This window comes from Octodon degus, unplaced genomic scaffold (assembly GCF_000260255.1).
Source record: "Octodon degus isolate 3935 unplaced genomic scaffold, OctDeg1.0 scaffold00023, whole genome shotgun sequence".
NCBI lineage: Eukaryota > Metazoa > Chordata > Mammalia > Rodentia > Octodontidae > Octodon > Octodon degus.
This window is the reverse complement of record NW_004524599.1, coordinates 5,622,639-5,642,827: the sequence shown is the minus strand read 5'-3', so window position 1 is coordinate 5,642,827 and position 20,189 is coordinate 5,622,639. Positions and strand designations below refer to the sequence as shown.

Sequence of the window (20,189 nt, the reverse complement as noted above, 5' to 3'; positions counted from 1 at the left end):
CTTCCTCCCACTCTCCCTCTCCTCTCTTCCTCCCACTCTCCCTCTCCTCTCGCCCTCTCCTCTATGTCTCCTCTCTTTCTCCTCCTTTTCCTTCCCTCCCTCCCCTTCTCTCCCTGCTCTCTATCTCCTGCTCCCTCCCCCTCCCTCCTCCCTTCCCTATCTCTCTCTTTTCTCTGTTCTCTGTCCCTCCCTCCCTTCCCCTTTCTCTGTTCCTCTGTCTCTCTGTCTCTCTCTCCCCCTACCTGTCAGTACCAGCAGTTCCCAGCATCCCATTATCTGCTATGGATTTCTCCTACAAAGTCTTTTGTTCAGCACACACTTGCCCAAGATCTCCTAAATGCCAAGCACAGAAAATTGAGAGCTAAAGAAGCAGAGTCGCCCACACTGAGCCACACACTCAGAGAAGAAATAGAACTGGGAACCAATAATTAGAGTTTTGCAAATTCAGTGATCATGAGGTAATACACAACAAGTTCTAGAAGCACAAAAGAAGTGATCCCTGAATGGTCTTAATTTAGTCCCAGTTGCTAACCACTGCCCAAGGAAATGACCTGACCTTGGAGAAAGTGCTCATGGCGTGGATTAACTTAGCCCTTCGCCTGGTTACGTGCATCTCCAAAACCTGTTAACTCCTAGAAATGATAGCTGCAGGGAGAAATGCAGACCCCTTCCCACTGGGGTGCTCACACTCTCTGGCGGGTCGCCATTCAGCCTTCTGTTTGTTGAGGGGCATTTTGTACTCACTACATGTGAAGTATCTAAGTTCTAGGCCAGACATTCAAACACAAAGTTGAAACAATGTAATTTCTTACTTTGAGAAATTGCACTCTTGGGTGTGGCCCAGTTGAAGCAGAAGTAGTATAAATAAGAACCAGAATTTCTAATAGATATTGGGAAATTGGGAAGAAAATATTTAAATGAGATGGGGAGCAAGGGATAGAATCAAAAGAAAAAATGGAAACAGAGCTTTTGTAAATAAGGAATGGAAAAGGGGCTAAAGGAAGGGGAGGGGAGTGGGAAAACAGAAGCAGGTACAAACTCCCTCTGATGAATGTTACCATCATGCATAACTAAAAGGTAGCGATAAAATTTAAAAATGCACAAGCAAAAAGAAGTAGAGGCAGCAGCTGAATACTGAGCAGCAAAGAAGACTTCAGGGAGAGTCGGTAACAACAGGTGAAAGTTACAGGATGCTCCCTGAGCTGGGTGCTATGCTCACTGCGCTTCATGCGTGTGCTTGTCTCATCCCCAGTCAGCCCAAGAGGTGTTATTTCCCCTTCTTTGCAATTGCGGAAACTGAAACCTGAGGAAGTTTGGTCATCTGCCATTGCCCGGTCTTAGTTGGGAGCCAGGATTGCTCTTGCTTGTCCCAGAGCCTGCAGAACATGTTGGCACCACAACCACAATCATCAGAGTGCCAGGATTTTGGCAGAAAGAAGTGGAGGAGAGGACATTCCAAACCCAGCCAGTGTGACAAATGAAGGACACAGAGGCAGAAAATCAGAAGTGTGTCTTAGGGTTGGAGGTGCTGAACAGTAGAACATTTGCTCACCATGCAGGAGGCTCTGGATTTTCTTCCCACTGCTGCAAAATACATCTACCTTCAACTTAGCTGGACTTGGGTTACCAGAGGTGAGTGCTGTGAGGTAGAAGCTGGAAATAGATCGTGCACAGTCCAGGACTGCAGACTTGGGCTTTCGCACCACTGCGGGCTTTTGAGCAAGGAGTTGATACAATCACAGCTGGCCTCTGGGTGACTCACCAACAGCCGCAGATAACCAGGATGGGCACAGTGGGGCGTCTGCACGGGGAGGCCAGTGAAGAGGCTGTTGTGACCCTCTAGGTGAGAAGTAATTGGAGTGACCATGAGCTAGGGCACCTGAAATGAAGCGAAGAGGAAAGACCCAGAGGAGGCAGAAGCGGATGGAGCTGGCAAGGAAAACATAGGCGTGAGAGAAAAGGAGAAACCTAAGGTAGAGTTTTAGGCCCAGGTGACTTGTGATTGGAAGTTATTTTGTAACAGGTGTGGTTAAGAGTTAAAGTTAGGGGATTTTAAAAAAGAACATTCTGGGGAGATAGCCCAGCTGTCTAAGCTCTTGCCTAGCAAATGCAAAGACCCGTGTTTGATCCCCAGTACTGCATGCCATGCAGGCCCCAGAATCCCAGGCACCCCTTGCCAGCCACAGAAGCTGAGCATGGTGGTGCACGCCCATAATCCCAGCACAGGGGAGGCTGAGATAAGAGGATCACTGTGAGTACTTAAAGGCTGGGTCACCAGCCTGTGGCACTATCAGGAGGAAGTGGATCCTTTAAAAAGTAGAGTCATAGTGGGATAAATCAGGGACTATGCCCCATGGTCTTGGGTTTCTAAGGCTGCTTACTACCAGGCTGGGAGAGACAACCTGCTGCCGGATCTCCCCTGGGTGTTGGTGGTTGCTATCAAGCTTTATCATTTCTTGGCTGGTTGGTGCACTATTGTGGTCCCCGCCTCCATCTTCGGGTGGCACTCTCCTTGCACGCACATCTGTTCCAGATTCCCTTTCCTACAGAAACTGGAGTTTTGATCCCCAGCACCAGGGACTGAGCCAGCCCTGGAATTCCAGGCATGCATCGACAGCCGCAGAAACCAGGCATGGTGGTGCACACCTGTAATCCCAGCACTGAGGAGGATGAAAACAGGAGGATCACTATGAGCCCGAGCTGTAGTGAGACCGCGTACCAAATACATTACAAAAGAAAGGAGAGAGAGAGACAGATAGACAGACAGACAGACAGACTGAGGTCTCACTGTTCCAACATGATCACACCCTAATCCATCTTGCAACATCTTCAACAACCCTTCCTCAGGCCACACGCCAAGAAGCTGGGCATGACGGGACTGTCGCGTGGATCTTGGTCGGGTACTGTGACTCCATGGCATCTATAATGAGATGAGGGCACATTGCTGTCAAAAGATGGTCCAGTTGGTCTTGTCCTTAGGCATCTGCCGGAGATTTGTGGGCAGTTTATTGTTGGCTTTAAAATATTCTCCAATCATTTGGAGCTGTGGTCTGTTGACAAGTCATTACTGGACCTGCAAATATTCTTAGTCAGCCAAAGAAGGTCAGGGCATGAGTTATGCCGATGCTGGGCACCTTCTCCTGGCTCCGCAGCTCTAGGGCGCTAGTATCCCCTCACTGAGATAGCATTTTGGAAAAGTAGCTCGCTAGCCAGGAGCACATGCCTGCTAGCTAGGGAGCTGGCCCTTGGGCATAAGCTGCCTGAGCGAAAAAACAGGTGAAGGTCGGAGTCTGCGCTGGGAACACACAGGACATTCAGGTGCAGATAGAGTCCCACATCTAAGGCCCGTTCTAAAGTGACTTGTGTCCATTTTGGTCTAGATCAAAGTTTAAGGCTTTCCTCATATAAAAAAATAAAAACAGCTCAAGGCCCCCCAGGCCATACTGCATATATCTAGTGGCTGGAGGACTGGGCATCATGGAAATGGATGGGTGCCCATGAACGATCAATTCTGCCCTAGGTCTTTATAATTCACATCCAGTCCCTCCCCAGAGAGCCCTTTGGTGGCATTGCATTTTTGTGTGGATATATTTACATTTGCACCCCGCTGGTATGATTGCCAGAGCTTGAGGCTGGTAGCTTACAATCTTTCCCTTCAATTTCAGTTTGCACTGCTCTCCCAATCTCTATATCCTTGCAAACGAGCTTCTCTGAGCTCCTCATTAATTTTTCACTCCTCTCACTGGGGGAGATTTACAGATATACAGCAGTAGGATTGCAGGCCAAAGAACACTTGGCAAGCCTCCGCTGTATCCAGTAATGTGTTTCAGGAACAGCCTCCAGGGATTTTGACAGGTAAACGCCCTGTACCTGCTTGTGCTCTAATTATTCCTGTGAGACCTTGAGAAAGTTGCTCGATGTCCCACAATCAGGATATGCAGAGATTCACCCTTTTTTTTAATTGGATATTAAACTAAGAGTAGCGATGTGATATACTAGGAAGATGACTCCTGCAGGGATATACAGCCAGGTATATGACCTTACGCAAGTGAGCAGACCTCTCTGAAGCTTATCAGTTCATCCTGAGAATGTGTATCACACTAAACCATCTAAAAGGATTGTGTTACATCTAACCTTTCTCGTATTTGGACAGTGGCCAGGTACTATTCTCTACAGCAACGCATGTTCCTCGGTGCCATTGTTTCTCTAGCCATACAGGATCTGTGTGTTGGAGGACTAACTCACCTGCACCAGGTTTAGGTGTGAAATGTGCAGTGTGGAAATCTTCCACCTCCAGTAGGTCTGCTTCCTGCTCAGTCATGAGCTTGGATGCTGTCTCCCGGACCCACCCATCCCACGCACGCATCGATCCTGATTTAGAAGATTTGAATGTGTTTTTTTAAGGGAACTTTGAAAAAGTTGCAATTTGGGTTTTTATAAGAGAAGTGTGGGTCGGGGACATCTGTAATAAGATGGGAATCCACGAACACGACCTCCTGGCAGATTGACCCCATCAAAATTTTTACTCAGCTGGCTTAATTTTCAGTGGAGTGTGGACAAGTTCAATATGGAATAACTTACACTGATTTAGTCCACTTACTGGCCAAACCAACAGTGCATGTGGTTTCTGTCTGCAGTCTTCTGAGATGAAGTTGCCTTCTGAGTATATAGGTGGGGCTGGAGTGTAGCTCGGCGGCACAGTGCCTGGCTGGCAAGCCTAAGGTCCTGAGTTCAATTCCTGGTACTAAGAAAAGCAACCAAACCAGTGCTGAGTATATAGATGACCTTCCAAGAACTAATTACTCAAATGCTCGGTGAACAAAACAGGAAAACGCTGGGGTTTGTTACCTTGTGTCACCTGTATCTGCCATGCAGAAGTAATTCTCTTGGGAATGAATCTTCCGATACCCAGTGGAAAAGAAAGCAAGTAGATGTCAGGGTTTAAATAGCACCATAATGGGAGAACCATTCTCCACCAAAATTTCATGTCATCCTTAGTACTTTTTGTAAAAGAGAAAAAAGGCTCTAATGGCTTGCTTCTATGACTAATAGAAAAACCAAAGGAATCTTCAGGCTAAGCGAAAATGAGAATACTTTCAGGAAAATGCAGCAAGTAGGCACTTAGAGTACAGACAATTTGTTACATCAACAGTAAATCAAAATGCATTGAATAACAATGCATTATTCATAGGAGCAGGGAATAGTATAGAGTACAGTGCTTAAAATGCTGGATGCAAGAGCCCTAAGAGTGTCACTCTTGTTATGTACTCAAGAAGGTGCTTTATAAAACAATGAGCTAAGGCAGAAATTACTGTGTGTGGAGCTCTGCCAGCATTTGAAATCCTTGGCATAACCCCATTGTACTTCCCAAATTGGCTCTACTTGTAGATGAATTGATGAATTCCCCTGGAGTTTGGTCTCCTGCATGAAGTGAAGCATTCAGAATAGATGGTCTCTGAGGCTCCAAACAGCCACCTAATATTCTCTAGTTTTGCAGCAACAGATCTGGGGGAAAAATGTGCCCAATTTTGCTAAGCATTTCTTCCATTGCATTCCAGTGTAGTGGCAGAAGAAATGATAGACCAGATATTTACCCTTTCTGTTAGCAAAAAAAGCCTTCTTTATATAATGCCCTCCCCAACCACTGCTCCTGAAAGTATTTTATAGTGTTTCTAAAAGCTGCTTTAAATAGGAACTCTAAGGAGAGTGTGGCTTTCCTCTTTAAAGGCAGTAGTAGTGGGCTTCCTAATAGGAACTAGGAATATGGTTACAGACGCTGTCCCTGTCATCACTGCTGGTTTCTCTCCTTAACAGTTTGCCAAGATCTAGTCCTGCTACCCTTTCTTTGAAGCAATAAGAGGCTACTATACTTAATAGGAAAGAACAAAGAGTGGCTCAGACAGCCAGACAGGTTCAGGAACAAACTCCGGAATTTCACTGATGGTCCCTTCTCTCTGACCAGCTGCGTGGTCCACCTCCCACTTCCGCTTCTCATGACACCTTCATCCCTTTTCTTTTGCATTTTGCATGTCTTCTCCGCTCTCAATCTTTTCCTTCTCCTGTATTGCACCAACCGAGGCTCTCATGGTCATGATGTTGCTCTGGAGATGGCTGGCTATGGGTGTTATTATATGTCCTATGTGATATTAGCCAACAGTTTTTTGTGCCCAGTTAAGCCATCATTCAGGGGAGATAAAAGTATGCTTAAAACACATAAAATTCTAAAACAGTAGTGCTTCCAAGAAATGTAAAGGATGATGTGAAGAAGTGTGAAGGAGCCTCAGATAAAAAAAGCTGGAAGCCATGGCAGAGGAGGAGAATGTGCAAACAGTAATGAGGAAAGACACAGGTAACATTTTGTAAATGCAGATGGCTGTGCATTGTTCAGAAATAAACGATGTCATTCTTATGAGCTATTTGATTGTTTTTCAAAACAGCAAAACTAGTATACATAAAGCAGGACAGGGTGATCTGAGTAAAGGAACTCTAAACAAACTGTTGTTCTGGGGGAGTGAAAAGATAAGAATACATTCTGAACTTTATAAGCATATTAAATATGTCAGGCTGCCTCTGAAAGAGTAGAAGTACAGAATAATGTATAACTTAAACTTATAAAAGGGGAAGGGAAAATAAAGCAAACTTTAGCACTTAAAGGGAAGGTAATAAAGAAGAAAAATAGTATGAAATCATGGTAATTAGCATTGAATAATGAGGTAGAAATAAAACCAACTATATCAATAATTATAGTGTATGCTAACCCTCTGTATAATCCAGTTAAAAGGTTGATATTATTAAAGACTATACAACAAAATTCAGATATATGCTAGTTAGAAAAGTACAAAGAGGGTTGGGGAGATATCTTGGCAGCATAAACCTGCCTGGAGGGCCAGGGAGATGGCTCAGTGGAATAAGTGCTTCCCTGGCAAGCACAAGGGCCTGAGTTCAATCCCCAGTTCTTCAAAAAAAAAAAAAAGAAAGAAAAAAAGAAAACCTGCCTGGAAAGCTAAAGGACCTGAGTTCGAGCCCCCAGTACCACCTGCCATGCTGGCCCCGAAACCCAGTGTGGTGGCGCATGCCTGTTATCCCAGTACTAGGGAGGCTGTGACAGGAGGATCACTGTGAGTCAGAGCTGCATAGTGAAACCCTATATCAAAACAAAACAAAGTACAGAGACAAAGACTATAGAAAAGTTCAAAATAAAAAGGCATAAAGATATATCAATCAGTATTTTAAAAAAGAATGACAGTTTACATCAACATCATGCAACATAAATGTTAAAGGAGAAATGTTTCAAGCAGGAGTCTTTATGAATGGATAAAAGAAATAATCTAAAATGTGAATATACATATAGCTAACTCCATCGTCTCCAAATGTATACAGCAGAAGTTGGAAGAAACGTGAGGCTGGGTGGGCGAATGTACGCACATGTGCCTGTAAGAGCTGATAGCTAAGGCAGGCCAGAGGAAGTCAAGGTAAAGAAAATGAATGTCCATGACTAACAGCTATGAAAAAGCCAACCCCATCATAAGACTAGAAGTTTAATGATAAATATGTGTTTTATAAATTCAAGAATAGGGCTCTTCAAGAATAGCGCAATGGGTTAAAGCGCCTGCAAGCAGGTGGAGAGCCCAGGGGTTCGGTCCCCAGGCCTGCTGTGCCAGCCCTGCACCTGGGGCGCAATGAGATGGCAGCTGAGACTGGACGTGGTGGCATGCGCCTGTAAGCCCAGCTCTTGGGAGGCTGTAAACAGGAGGATCACTACAAGTGCAATCTAATAGTGAGACCCTGAACACCCTGTAGACCCTTCCCTAAAAATACAAAATAAGTGAATAAAATTCAAGAATAAATTATACTCAATATTAAATACATCTTTAGAACTGATCGAAAATAAATATATTTCATGTCAGACTCATGTAGAGGAAAATGTGTAACCTTCAAGATGCACCTTGTGAAAGAAGATTGAAAGAAGCCAAAGCTAATAGACCTGAAAAGAACGAAAGGATAAGTTCATAAAATCTAAACATAGTTTAGATTAGTTTTAGATTTCTAAACTATGTTTAGAAAAGACTTCTAAGATAGGGGCTGGGGAAATAGTTCAGTAGAATAATCGCTTGCCTGGCAAGCGCAAGGGCCTGAGTTCAATCCCCCGTTCTGCCAAAAAAAAAAAAAAGACTTCTAAGATCAATAAATCCAAGGCTGGCGAGGGCTCAGCTATCTAAGTGCCCACCTGGTAAGAGCAAGGACCCGAGTTCGATCCCCAGTATCGCATGCCGTGCTGGCCCCAAACCAGGCGTGGCAGCACACATCTGTAATTGCAGCACTGGAAAGGCTGAGACAGGAGGATCGCTATGAGTCGGAATTGTGTAGTGAGACCCTGTATTAAATAAATAAATAACTTTTTTAAAAAACTGGTAAAAACCTAACCAAATTACCAAAAATAAATAAGATACACATTTTAAAACTACAAAATGTACAAAGAACATCACTATGGAGTACAATTTTAAAATTGTTTATTGGTAGTTTATTTTATTTTACTTTAGTTAGAAGAGTTTAGTGAATGTCATTCTTTTTTTTTTTTTTCCGGAACCGAGGATTGAACTCAGGCCTTTGCACTTGCCAGGGAAGCGCTTACTCCGCTGAGCCGTCTCCCCGGCCCCTATTGAATGTCATTCTTGCATCCCATGTAGCAAAGAAAAAATTTTCCCCGATGGCACACTTTCATTTTACATTATGTATGTTATTAATGTTTTTCATAGTAAAAATACAATTAAATATGAAATTAGTAAAATGCAGCATATAAAACTTCTATGCTGAGCAAAAACAAATCTAAAAAGTTATCATATATCTCTAGAATAGCTCTTTTAGCATGTTTCCTAGGTAAATCATATTTAAATACAATTTTAGAACCATATTTAAATATATTTTACAATTTGTTAGCTGCAGGCATCCATTCTTCTGTTTCATAATCTGCTCCTTTGATTAAATTGATAACATTTATTTGGAGCCACAGAATGCATTATAAAAAAATAGCAATTATTTCTCAAGGTTTCAGAAATCTGGTCCACCTTTAGGATAGTTTCCTGAGATTTCTGCTCCACTGAAGTCAAAACCAGGATTTTCCTTCTGGAACTTTTCCAGGGTAAGCTTTCGCTGCGTTTGGTCCTGCCCCCCCGCGGATCAGCAGCGCATTCAGATTCTTGAGAAGTCCGGCAGTTTGTTGCATCTCTCTTTGTGGTAGTAAGAACAATGCGGAGCATTTTTCCATCCTCCAAAGTATGTTCGGTCATCAGCTATGGTCGAATCAAAGAGTTCGCCCTTGGGGACCTCGCGGCCACCCTGGTCAGCACACATGCCGGCTCTGCAGGCCGCGCTGGATGTCCTGCACGGGTGCCAGGCGGCGCCTGACTTCAGTGAACGCTCCTCCGGGGTCTGGGACCGCTGGCCCCACGGCGCCCCGCACGCAACCTCCCCGCGGCGCTCCTCAAACGGGCGGGCATCCTGCAGCCCAGCCCGCCGCAGCCCACGCAGCCCCGCCGAGCTGAGTCTCAGGGTTCTCGGGTTTCCCCTTCTAGCTGCATTTAGAAAGACACTGCAGGACAGGTTTTAAAAGAACTGAAATCCAGAAAGGGTGGCGTTCAGACAACGGCAGATGACCGAGTGACTCGGGAACGCTTTGCACGCTCAGCCACGTGTCGCCAAAATGTAGATAGCACATTTTATATATACATATGATCACATTCATCATAGGGAATTTGTAACTGTATATACCTCTTGATTCTTTTTTCCCCAATCTCTTCCCCTCTCCTCAACACCTCTCTCCCTCCTTAAGAGAAACCGAGAATAGTACTATTTTTTTTCAAAATTTTAAAATCTAGGTTAAGCAGACAGCTTCCTGGAAAATAATATAGATTGCCAAGATAAACCCAGGTACAACTAGAAAATTTGAATAAATAATCAGTGTGCAATTAAGTCACAATTTAAAAACTTTCCTTCTTTTTGAAAACATTTTTAAAATGAAGTATGATTTACAAACAGTGAAATCCATGTGTCTTAGTCACTTTCTTGTCTCTGGGACAAAATGCCAAAGCCCACAGCATAAAGAAGAGAAGTTCATTTGGGCTCATGGTTGTAGTCTGTGGCTGTGGTCTGTGGTCTCCTGGATCTGAGGCAGGAGCCACGTAGTGGAAGGGTCTGGTGGAGGAAGCAGCTCACATCGTGGCAGCCAGGAAGCAGAGAAAGGGGATGGGGGGAGTGGGCCCTTCAGGTTATGCCTCAGTGGCTCACCCCCAGCCGCGCTCTCCCTCCTAGAAGATGCTGAGCTGTGGATTCATCAGTGGATTGACCACAGATTCGCATAGCACCCCACAACCCAGTCACCTTACACGTGCCCGACCTCTGAACACACGAGGCTTTAGAGGGCATTCTAGATCTAGCCTCATCCATTTTCATGTACAGTTCTATGAGTTCTTGCAGGCATACACAGAATGAAACCCCCACCACAACCAAGGGGCATCACAGCTCTTTGCTCTATAAAATTGGCTCACACCCCTTTGTAAACTGTTCATCCTCTCAACTCAGACCCCAGTAACCACTGATCTGTTCTCTACCCCTATAATGGCATTTGGTGTAGAATGTGACATAAATAGAATCACATGGATGTAGCCTTTTGAGAAGATGCTTCAGATTGATTCGTAAAATGGTGTTTCTGTGCTTTGTTCCTCGCTGTATAATATTCTTATGTATGGATACACCACAGTTCATCCCTTTCACTATTGAAAGACTTTTGGATTTTGTAGTTTGGGGCCATTATTTGCAAACATGTTTTCATTTCACTTGGCTTAATAACAGCTAATGAGATTGCTGAGTTGTGGGAAGGTATATTCAACTTTATAAGAAATTGATGTCTGTTTTCAAAAGTGATATATTTTATGTTCTTGTAAGTAATATTTGATTTCAGTTTCTCTGTATGGTGGTCAACACTCAATATAATGATTTTTTAAGACATTCTCATGGTGTATTACCTTGCTTTGGTTTAACCTTATATCACTCTAAGTGATTATTGAAGTTCTTTTCATGAATTTATTTGCAATTTTATATCTTTGCTCAAATCTCTTTTATATATTTCCCCTATTATTGAGTTTTCAAACTGATTTATTTATTCTAGCTAAAAATTGCTTACAATAATGTAAAGTATCCTTTAAAAAATAAAAAAGAAGTAGACCTAAGTGATTGTTAAGCCAAATTCTACTCAAATCATTAAGGGAAAACTATAAAATTTTACCAGAAAATATAAAATGAGGTAATGGTTATGTTATCATCACAGTACTAGAATAGCCAGGATAAGAAAGGAAAGTTTCTTGAACACTCTTACTTGTAAGCTAGATTAAATCCAGTGAAACCAAACTTAACAACTGGGGTGAATGTATTATGTCTAAATGGGACTTAGCCAAAGGTACGTCCCTCACATTAGAAAATTAATATAAACTACCACAAGACAATGTTAATAGGAAAATCAAATAATTAGTCCAAAAGAAAAGAAAAACCATTCTTGATGAAATTAAACATTCACTCATCTTTGTGTGTGTGTGTGTGTGTGTGTGAGAGAGAGAGAGAGAGAGAGAGAGAGAGAGAGAGAGAGAGAAGTTCTCACTATGCAGTTCTCGCTGGCCTTGTGATCACCCCCAGGCTGGTCTTGAGCTTGCAGCAATGGTGTCTCAACCTCCTGAGTTTTGGGATTACAGGGATGGGCTACCACACTCAGTTCTGGGGCACAGTGCGCCTGGGGATCAGAGGCCAGGGATCGAACTAGGGTCTTTGTGCTTTCCAGGTGGGTGCTTATGCTCCTGAGCTATCTCCCCAGTCCCCACTCATCATATTAACGAAAGAACAAAAAAGTTATAGGAAATCACAAATAAAAGCAGATATTTTATTCTGGTAGAGAGTACTTCCAAAAAGTGCCATTTTGAGTGGTGAAATATTAGAAATCTTCTCTTCTGACAGTGTAGAAAAGAGTATTCATTCTTACATTATCTGTTTCACATAGTTTTGAAGGTTCTACCCAGAAATGCAAGACGTCTTCACAGAGAGTAAAGGAGAAGCTATTGGCAGACTTAGAATTAATATGTCGGCTTGGCATGTTTTCTGTGAATGGAAAATTAATGTTGAAGAATAGAATTTGTACACACCCACCAGCTAAAAGTGATAAGAAAACATAATTTGTAAAGAGATTCCATTCTTGACAGCCAAGAAAAAGGAAAAAGAAAAAAAAAAAAGATCCCACCAATCAAATAAAAAAGCCCAAGAGTCAGAACTGTGATTCTGGTTTCTTCATTGCACAACGTAAAAGAGTTGTGTCTTCATTTGCTCCTAGGAGAAATTTGGTTTCTCTGTCAGAACCTCTTGTACAAGTATCTATACACACAAATGTCTGTCCTTCTGCTGTGCGTATATTGATCCATGTAATATTTTGCCAAATCTTGAGAAGACATTATGTTTTAGTGACTCTCTTTAGTCTAGTTTTGAGTGACTGAGCGGGCTTCCCTTTTTAGATGTGGAAGAATTCCTCCCCAAACTTAGCTCTTTGGAACCTTCTAAACACAAGTAAAATAGTCTTTGTTTTGACCATGATTTCTATAGGAAGCACTTTGTTTTCTTTTTCTTTTTCCCTGTCTTTGATTCTTGTTCTTTTGGTCGTCTCCATAGTCAACCTGAAGAGAGCCCTTCTAAAATAAGCTTCATCACCGAAACAAATGACTCTCATCTGCAGGAAGACAGGAATACAGTGCCATCCGCAGCACAGCGTTTCCTCTTGAGAACAAGGCGTCATGCTGTTCAGCTCTGTCTCCTCTGAGCCTAGCGGACAGTCTTGAAAAGAGAGGGTACTGATTGTATTTTGCAGGGCTTATACAAAACCTCAAATACGCAGAAAACAAAAGCTATTTTAGATTTCCCAAGAGCAGATCGGAAGAAGCTGCTTTCTGTCTTCTGTCTGCTTCTTTTCTGTCACTAAGGAAACATAAAGGGAGCTCCTGTAGGTAACCACTGACAAGAAGTCCCCCCAACATTTGGATTTATTCCTTCCCTTTCCCCACCCCTACCACCAGAGGGTACAGGTGGACACCACTCTGGACACTCATCTGCACATCTGCTCCAGCTCCATGCTTAGGCCATGGAATGCAGGGGTCCTGAGTGCCCAGAATGAAGGGAAAGGAGGAGACTCGAGGTTGGCCCCCTCCTGGCTTCATCGCCTCACCCTTTGGAGAGACAGAACTGTAGGACATTCTCACAGAGGACAGATTCATGACAGGCTTTTGGAGTCTAAGTATGCAACAAGAAGGTGCTGATTTGTTTCCTGAAAATCTCTGATGCAACATACTTCATTATTTTAGTGGAATCTTAATGTTTAAGAACTTGAGGAGACCTTCCAAAACATCTCATCGAAACTTTTCATTAAATGGAGAAGCCAGGGACAGAGACATGAGCTGACTTGCCTATGGTCATAAGATAAGTGATAGAAAACCCCAACCTAGGCCTCTGGACAATCTTTCTTGTTCCTATGCTCTGTCTACATAGCCACAGTCCCTGTCACTGTTGTTCCTGCGTGGTTTGACAGACAGTGAGCCAGCTTCGTTACCGGTGGTGAAGCCTGACACACTGGAGCAGCCTCCTGAGCGCAGGGCAGAGGAAGATGCACCCATGTGCCCAGCTGCTAAGAAACACAACTTAGGATTTGCTCCTGGGAAAATAATAAATCCCTAGTGGTGAGTAGAAAATGTCACTTAGAATCAAATTGACCCTGGTGGGCTGTTAGATACAGTCAAATGTCAGAAGCCAGGCAGCACCATGGAAGGGCGCAGCACTGCGTCTTCGACTTCTCTCTACGTTGTGCGTTTTCATCCTTTCTAAGACCCTGGTGTAGTGAAGTTTGGACCTGCATCAACTGAGCTAGGCCCACCGTGGCATCTTAGGCCAGCCGGCATTGAGCCTTAGATACTACAGCTGTGATTCATTGAGTTTGTCCTTTAATGAAGTGAGAAGGACAAGATAGTCTGTTTATCTCTCTTTTCATTCTTTGACATTTCTTTGTACTTTTAACAACTTACGTTTGAATGGTTGCTGTTTACAGATGGTTCCTGACTTAAGATAGTTTATGGTTTTCAACATTACAATGGCATGAAAATGTCCACATTTAGGAGACAAGGTACTTTGCATTTTAAATTTAGTTATTTTCCTAGGCAATCCTGTCTCTTAATGATGCTGGCCAGTGACAACAACTGCAGCTCTGAGATCACCAGGGGACACAACTGACAGTCCTAGTTAGGATGTGTGAAAGGAGCTTTCTACTCATGATACTTTTAGCTCCCGATGGACCTTGTGGTTTAGATCTAAAATGTCCCCCTAAAGTCCCTGTGCTCAGAGATGGGGTATTCAGAAGGTGATTAGGTCACTTAATACAAATGAGGCATTCCGGAGATGGGCTACAGGAGCAGCCACATCACACATGAACTCCTTCCAGGCCCTGACTAAAACGTGTTCCTGTCTGTCTCATCTCTATTGGGCATCAGTCCAGTTCTCCTATGGACATTGCATTTGTGAATGGCACTTCTGGTCAGCAAAAACAGAATACTAAGCATGTACCAACATCCAGGAGTAGAAGTTAGGATGATCTTGGTTCCTGGGCAGAATTTGATCTCATAGAAACCTTAGCCAACAAGGTGTGTGGTTTTTATTCTGTAGTAAGCTTACTAAACAAATTTTCCATTTTAGAATAAAAATGATTCAGCCAGGTATGGTGCTACACATCTATAATCCCAGAACTCTGAGAGGCTGAGCCAAGAGGACAGTAAGTTCTAGCCCAGTGTTGCATAATTTAGGGACTTAGTGTGATCCTGTCCCAAAACAGAAAGTAAAAGGGGGCTTGGATGTAGCTCAGAGCAAAAGTCGTGGGTTCTTTCTCCACTACCCCAAACAATAATTTTAAAACTTTACCTGTGTTGAGATGTATCCAGTGCAAAAGCCCTGAGTTCATTCAAGCCCTGAGTTTTACCTTGTTGTACTTTTTCCATACCCCTATCATTTTTTAACAATGGTAATGTAAGGGCTGTGGTGCAGCTTAAAGTACTATCATTTAGAGAAAGAGGAGGAGAGAGGCTAAGATGACAGAGTTAGAAGCATAAAGCTGATTTTCATATGTGATGATACAAATATACTTTACAGTTTTGACCCAGATGAGACTATAAAATTATGTAAACATTGGTTACAGCGGTATAAAGCTCTGAAGAAAACACTACAACAGTTAAATTTATCATTCACCTCTTCTTTCTCTGTGCTGGGGGCCACCCTCACCCTATGCGTATGTTGAAGCTCTCCCTGTCCTTACTGTCTGTATTTGAACATGGGACCACCATGAAAGTAATCAAAGTGAAAGGAGGTTGGAAGTGTGGGACCCTGAGCTGATAGGATTAGTGCCCTTGTAAGCAGGGACAGCAAAGAGCTTGCTGGTATCGCCTCACACTCTGCAAAAGAGGAGGTGGTGTGGGTACCAGGCAAGAGGGTAGCCATCTACAATCCAGGATTATTATGAAGTTTTGTGTTAGATCAGAGACCTGCACAGCTAACTGGGTAACGCATCAAAAGGAAGGGGTGGATTTTGACCCATCCGCTTATCCCATTTCATGGTCTGTGTGTTATGTGACATAGAGGTGGGAAAGCAAGTGGACAGAACGCTTGAGCCTTATGAAACCCGGAAGGTGCAGAGCAGGCCTCTCTTGATCTGCATGTCATTTCTTTTAACTTTGCACCAACAGCTGGAGTCCAGAAAGAATCCCAACAAGGAATGACACTCTCTTTCCTCTTTTGTGCTGCCTGTTTTTGTTTAAATCTCATCCCCATAAAGGATGTTAACTTGGGAGTTTCTAATGCAACTCCACAACCAGTGTATTCAGGCACCGTGTGGTTAACATGAGAATCTGGCCCCCCAGATTCCCACTGTCCAATCTACCCACTCTCTATATCAGTCCTCCCATCACGAGCAAGCGTCCTCCCCTCACTTGATGCTTTAGTCTGTCGCCTGTTCACTCACCTGCTCTGGATCCCACACCACCTCCTCCCTCTCCTGGGTCTCAGTTTTCATTCATAACTGAAACTTTCAATCGCAGTCAAACATGCAGCTCCTCCCATCTGAGAATACCCTCCTCTCTCCTCGTCCTCGCCTCCAGTTCCCACAGCTTGCCTCTCACCCCTGTACTTCTCAAGCTGCTCGCTTCTTTGGTGCAGCTGATGCTCGAAGGCTCCACACCCTCCACATTGATACTTCAAAGTTTACCTCTCAGTTACATCGTGGAGATGTTGCCCACTGGGCCGCCAGTTCCTCTCTGCTCTGTGCCCTCTCCCCTTGGCTTCTGGCTCACCGCATTCTCCTGAGCTGCACCTGTTAGTATACCAGTGGGTACGGTCCTGGCCCCTTCTCAGGACTTTCTTTCTGGAAGATTTTCAATATACACCTGACTTTATAGATGACATTACTCAGCTTGTCACTGCTGGGCCAAAATACCTGATGTACACAATTTAAAGGAGCAAAAAAATCTGTGTTTTGGCTCAGAGTTTCAGAGGAGTAAGGCTGTAGGTAGCTGGCTACAGGCAGCAAGGTGGTAGAAGAGTGTGGAGAGAAAGGCTGCCCAATTCGTGGCAGCCAGGAGGCTGAGAGAGAGAAAGAGCCAGGGAGAAAGGAGGGACCTGGGCCAGATACATCCTACAAAGTGACACTCCCAGGGCCCTGCTTCCTCCTCCTGGGCCCCACCTCCTCACAGCCCCTTCAGCCATGATGAATGGATTAGCACTATTAATTAGTGCTCCTTCGATCTAATCAGCTGTCTGGGTCCCTCTTCTGAACACTACTGCATTCGGACTCAAATCCTCACTTCAGCTGTTGGTGGACAGTTAGAAGAAATGACACGCAGATCAAGGGAGGCCTGCTCTGCACCCTCCGGGTTTCAGAAGGCTCAAGTGTTCTGTCTACCTGCTTTCTCACCTCTACGTCACATAACACACAGACCACGAAATGGGATAAACTGATGGGTCACAATCTACTTCTTCCTTTTGCTGCATTACCCAGTTAATGTTACCCATCATGTTTAAATCATAATAGGGATCATCTACCCAGCAACAAAACCCGCGCTAGTGCCTCCTTCCATGTTCTCTTCTAAGCATGAGCTGCACATCTGACACCTCTACTTTGCCTTGCACAGATCTCAAATCCAGGAGAGCTGAATTCCAAGGCATCATCTACTTGCCTAACCCTGAGCCTTCTGTGTTTCAGCCTTCCAAAATTGAGGCAAATGAATACTTATTTTCATACTTCACTGCATTCCACCAATCACATTGAGTCATTCTCGTTATTTCTATTTTTATTTTAAATTGTGTTCAGTTTTCTGTAGTTTCAGTAATTCCCAAGCCCACTACGAAAACTTCTTGGGTGGTCCATCAAAATAGCATCTTGTTGTCCTTCTGCATCTACTTGGGAAGCCTGTGATCAAGTCTCAGATGTGTTTCCGTGGTGATATTAGTTGTTCTGTTAGTCCCCTCTGTATGACACTTGAGTAACTTACAGACTTATCAAGTCCAGGGTCCTGCTTGTGCCTATGGGGACCGTGTGCCCTGTCCCTGCCTACCAGGCTTCACACCCTGCCTCAGCCCTGGCTCAGCTGCTGCAGACAATACCACCCACCCTGTGCTTTGTCTTTACACTCTTTGACCTCAGCACTGGACCTCAGTGTATTCCCCTGGAAACACTGACATCTCCCATCAGTCTGCAAATGTCACTTGCCCAGGCACCCTCCAACTTAAGTCAGGCACCTTTGTCACAGTTCTGTTACCAAAGAACTTTCCTCTGTTCACATTCATGTGCGTCCTCTTCTCATGACTTCATATTTCTTCTTCCCAGGAGCCTGTAAAGCTATGTTCTCTCTGTCTCTTCAGCCCAGAGATTCCTGGCCCATGCTAGGTGCTCAAGAATGGCTGTTGGATGACTTGTGATGGATGAATGAGGATGTCCTCTGGAACTGACCTACTTCCTTAGTGTCTCAGACTGGCTCTGTTAGTACCACTAGAGACAGGACTGTGGGGTGCAGCTTGTTTCCAGGGTACAGTAATGAGTCTTCCTGTTTCATATCAGAAATCACCCCTAGGGGCTGGGGAGATTTCTCGGTGGGCTGAGCACCTGCCTGGCAAGTACAAGGACACAGGTTCATTGCCTGGTACTGCATGTCATGCTGGCTCTGAAACTGGGCATGGTGGTACACACCTGTAATTCCAGCACTAGGAAGGCTGAGACAAAAGGATCACTATGAGTCTGAGCTGCATAACTAGACCCTGTACCAAAGAAAGAGAAAGAAGAAGAAGAAGAAAGAAAGAAAGAAAGAAAGAAAGAAAGAAAGAAAGAAAGAAAGAGAAAGAAAGAAAGAAAGATTTTTTAAATTAAAAAAGAAATTATCTAACAATAAGCTTTTCTTCTGGATGGTTAACAACCTAAGTTTGCAGACCAAAATTAGAGAAAAAGGAGGGATACAAGGAAAGCCAACATTTTGGCCCTAGCCTTCTAAGGTCAATTAAGACTCAGGACATATGAGAACTTGTACTGTAACATCATGTACCTCGGTAGTGTCCCAAACTTTCTGATCAAGAAGATTATGGGGCCAAAGAGGAAAGTGATCAATGACATAGAGTGGGCCTAAGGAGAGTCACATGGGGACAAGATACTCTCACAGGCTTTCACAGAGAGCACATTGGCCAAGCATTGGCCTTGACTCATCCACATGGCTGCACTGATAAAGGTTCTACAATCTGAGGTACAGGATCTCAGGACAAATCCTGAGGGCATTTCACTGACCTTCTCAGACCAAAAGCTACAACTCTTGTTGCGTAGGTCCTGCTTTACCTTGGTCTTAACCATCCAGCAGAAAAGTATGAAGACGAAATTATAAGAAATAAAGCCATGCTGTTAAGTTGAGCTGTGGGGAACTCAGGTCAATAATTTCTGACATTGCCAGTTAAACAGAAGACCCAATGGTATTATGGGCTACTGGACTCTTTTAGAATATTTTGCTGAGTTTACACACCTATAATATTCAATAACGGAACTTAGAAAAAATGGGGTATACAGATGAATGTCCATTTTGTATCTGTGTATTCAAAGTGGTTAGGATAGATATATAGTTACATTCTGTTAATGAATAGAATGATTTGTTCTAATGGTGTTTGTAAATAGGATCACAAGTCCGCATCTTGTACAGTAATTAACCACTAAGAAGAATATATGCAGTGTATTATTTGTTAAAAAATTAAAAACAAAAACAAAAACGAAAAAAAGAAGAAAAAAAATAAAGTCTATTTCATGTAACACTAAAAAAGAAAAAAGAAATTATCCCTAATTGAGAAATTGTGTGTATACTCTTTTTTCTGCCTTATAAGACTGTTTAATCTTTTAAGAACTTCTAAACAGACGTCAGAGAGAATCTGTCAACTAAAATCCAAACCCAGTAAGATAGCAGTACCTATTTCAACCACAACAATCAATGCTTACATACATTAATTTGTATGTATTTTGCAGCTTTCTCTTTACCTCAATAGTTGATACCATCTTTGTATATGTTTCCATTGGGAAAAGTAACAGAGTACACATCTGAACATTATTGCCTAGCCCAGCTGCAGTCTTTGTCAATTCCAGCCCTTCGTGGATGGTAATAAAACAGAACAGGTGGCTAATGCAATGTCACAGGCTGCTCTAGTTCTGTTCTGTTCAACTGCACAATACTCAGGAACACTCAGTCAAGCAAATATTGAATGCATATTTGAAGTCCTGGTGGTGAGAGGATCCATAAAGGACCATAGTCATCAAACTACAAAGAGAAGAATAATCAAATTTCCCCATAAGATCAACATTGATCTTGACAGTTGAATTTGATTCAGTTCTCATCTCGTTGAATTTGCCACCAAATCATAGAAAAAATTAAGTTTGTGAAATGAGGTGTCTGTCTGTCTGTCTGTCATCTATCCCACATATCGTATAGGAAAGAAAAAGCAATTATCTTATCCTCGCTCATTTTTAGGTTCATGGCTCAGGCTCTGATACCAAGAGGCAGGTTACCTACCTGACCAGCAAATATTCTTTGGTATATAATTCTGAACATTTG

The 20,189-nt window shown here is 43.3% G+C and overlaps 1 protein-coding gene and 1 pseudogene across 5 annotated transcripts in view; one reads left to right on the top strand and one right to left on the bottom strand.

The window, feature by feature from the left end:
• Phactr1 (phosphatase and actin regulator 1) overlaps positions 1 to 20,189 on the top strand; it is a 575,214-nt gene that overhangs the window by 371,844 nt on the left and 183,181 nt on the right. The window lies entirely within an intron of this gene.
• Positions 9,034 to 13,697, bottom strand: LOC105741786 (annotated as a pseudogene).